Source organism: Otolemur garnettii, unplaced genomic scaffold, assembly GCF_000181295.1.
Source record: "Otolemur garnettii isolate 467f Iridium unplaced genomic scaffold, OtoGar3 scaffold00094, whole genome shotgun sequence".
NCBI lineage: Eukaryota > Metazoa > Chordata > Mammalia > Primates > Galagidae > Otolemur > Otolemur garnettii.
The window spans coordinates 4,850,582-4,853,456 of record NW_003852489.1 but is presented as its reverse complement, the minus strand read 5'-3'; the positions used below and the strand labels follow the sequence as shown (position 1 = coordinate 4,853,456).

At 48.5% G+C, this 2,875-nt stretch overlaps 1 protein-coding gene across 3 annotated transcripts in view; it reads left to right on the top strand.

Annotated features, from left to right (window-relative positions):
- TBX4 (T-box 4) overlaps nt 1-2,875 on the top strand; it is a 29,527-nt gene that overhangs the window by 20,781 nt on the left and 5,871 nt on the right. The gene's annotated exons all lie outside the window — the stretch shown is intronic.

Sequence of the window (2,875 nt, the reverse complement as noted above, 5' to 3'; positions counted from 1 at the left end):
CCCCACCCCTTATTTTGGCTTGATTGTGAAGTGACGGTGTGACTTCCCCACTAGATAGTAGACCACGAGGTTTTCAAGCACCAAACAGACTCTAGCACCATGTCTGGAAAACCAGTGGGTGCTGGCGGACAGTTGAGTGAACCACTATTTATCTCCCTTTTTTTCTCTCACATTTTCTGAGCCCAGTTGATGTGCTAAGCTCTGGCCAGGTGCTTGAGAGGTAGAGATACTCCACAAAATTCCAGAATAGGCCCCGCCCTGCCCAGCCGGGTAAAGCTGAGAGTTCAGACTTGGAAATTAGTACCAGTTCTGTCCCTGCCTCAAATTGGCTGTCTGCTGTTGGGCAAATGCCTTCACCTCTTTGACCGTCAGTCCCTTATCTACTAAAATGAGGATAATAGTAATGCCTACTTTATAAGGATGTTGTAAAGATTAATGTATTATTAAATGTATGTATTATTAAAGATTAAATAATAATAATGCATTAAAGATACCTAGCATAGGATCTGGCACATAGGATATGCTTAGTAAACATTTGCTATTATTGCTGTTGCTGGGAGAAAAGGCAGGGACCCCGTGGTCCAACCCCAGGGTTGCTGCCCTGGGAGTGATGCCTAAAACTCACTGGGCTAGGCCTCTGTAGTAGGCTGATGGACTTTCCTTGGGTCAGTCACTTATCTCTCTAGATTTCATTTTTGAGTTGTAGATCCTGTCTCTAACTTAACCTCTCATAGATCTGGGTAGTGGGGGCAGGTAAGAGGGATGATGGAGAAGGTAGCCTTAGTGTAATGATGATGCAGGTTAAATCGAGTTTGATGCCGGACAAAGTAGACATGGCTAGGATCCAGATACGTGTGTTCTTGGCTGGACGGTAGGGCCTGGTGATCCATGTTCCTTACCGTGTTTGGTTGACACATTGTCATTAATTACTGAGAGCTTGTTGTTGAGAGCAGTGTGTGCTCTCTCAAAGGCCATCTGGATTCTGCTCAAGACTCCGTCTCCAACCAGCTGTGTGTCCTTGGGCAAGTCACGTTCCCACTACAAGCCTTCTGTTCCTCATCTGTAAAATTAAGATGTTGGACCAGAATGATCTCAATGGCCTGCCTCTCCATACCCTAGTGTTCTGCGATTCTAACATAGATAAATCTGGGCCTCATTGGCCAAGCACGCTATGGTGATCTCTTGAGGAGATGGATGTTTGGCGCTATCGCAGTTGTTAAAATAGAACAGCCTCCTGAATTGCAGCCAGAACATAATGAATCCCATTTCTGTAAAACAATGATGATGATGGAACCAGTCATGTAGAGGGGTTGTTGACGTGGCTGGCCCATTTGGTCCCATATCCTCTGCAACAAATATAAATGTGAAACTCTGGCAAAGTAGTTTAATGTGGCGCCTGAGGAACTTCCGAGCAAAGCCAGGTGTGTGAGTCACTGAGTTGGTCTCATATTCTCTCGACTGAGTCTCAAATTTATGTTTGACATGCATTGGTTCAGTGGGTGGGACTTTCTCCCAGACACCTGTCCAGGTTCCAGACTGTCAGAGTTGGGAGGGGTGTTTGGGACCTCACAGTTGAAGGCCCCACTTTACATACAGATGGGTCCCTAATGGCTGGAGGGGAAGAGCTTGCTCCGGACTTGCAGCTGGTGAATGGAGATCAGAGAGGCTTCTGGACCCATCTTGACTTCTCTGTGGATGGGATTCCACTCCTCTAGTGGCTCCTATCTGTCCCTATAGGTCTGGAAGTTTCCTTCTTCCCAGGTCTCCCTGCCAGCCTCTCTGGGTCTCTCTGCTGAAAGGTGTGTTGGGCAGACTATCCACCCCCGTCATCCGGAACTTTGATGGGCTGAGGCATTAGGCCTTTATTCCAAGGGGCAAGAGGAAATAATCAGAGGTGGCATTATGAGTATAAAGCATTTATTGAGCCCTATGTACTGAAAGGTGTGGGGGAGGGGACAGAGGTGAGAAGAGGTGTACAGTCATCCTGGATGTCTCAGAGGGTTCTGAGCAGGGGTGTGACCTGATAGAATGTGTAGCAGTAGAGAAGTAGATGGAGACAGGGAGAAGGCCCTCACAGCAACCCACCCAGAGACAGCAGGGCCTGACCAGGGCTGCAGAGAGGGGATGGGTTTTATTTTATAGACAGAGTCAGAGGATTGGTCACTGAGTAGATCTGAAGGTGGGTGACAGTGGAGAAAGGCAGTCGATGATGGATGCCCAGGACTGTGAGTGCTGCCCTCCCTCCGGCACAGCCTCCCTGGGGCGTTGGTACCTCTGGCCTGGGTCTGGGGTTCTGGTCAGCCCGCTGTCTTTGTCCTCCCTTTGCCACCCTAGGAGAGCCTGAGTGACCGCGGCTGGTCCTTCATGCTGGGGAGTTCACAGAGGAACTGTCCATGCACATGTTCAGTCACAGTTTTTGATCTAGAAAATGCCTTAGAGATTATCCTGTCTCTTGTGAGAAAGTAAAGACCAGAGAGGAGGGGACTTGTCTACATTCCCACAGAAAGTTTGTCGTCAGAGCCCAAATCTTCCCAGTCCTGCAACTCGGACTTGCACTTACTAAATCCTGTTTGGGGGCAAAGAAGCCTTAAAACAGGATAAAAGGAATAAAAGATATGGCCCTTTCTCTCAAGGAGGTTATAGTTTAACTTCAGTCCCCATCAGGCACAAGAAAATAAAAAAAAATGGAATCATGCTGGAAAACAACATGAAAGCCAAGTAGATAGTCATGGGAGGAAGTTTCCCAACTGGCAGTTTAGAGCAGGCTGGGTCTGGGGAGGCTTCCGGGGAGAGACAGTAGGCCTGGAAGGTGAGAGAGTGGGAAAGGGAGCTTGGGATGCAGAGGGAACCGTGTGGGCTCAGGTAGGAATCCGGG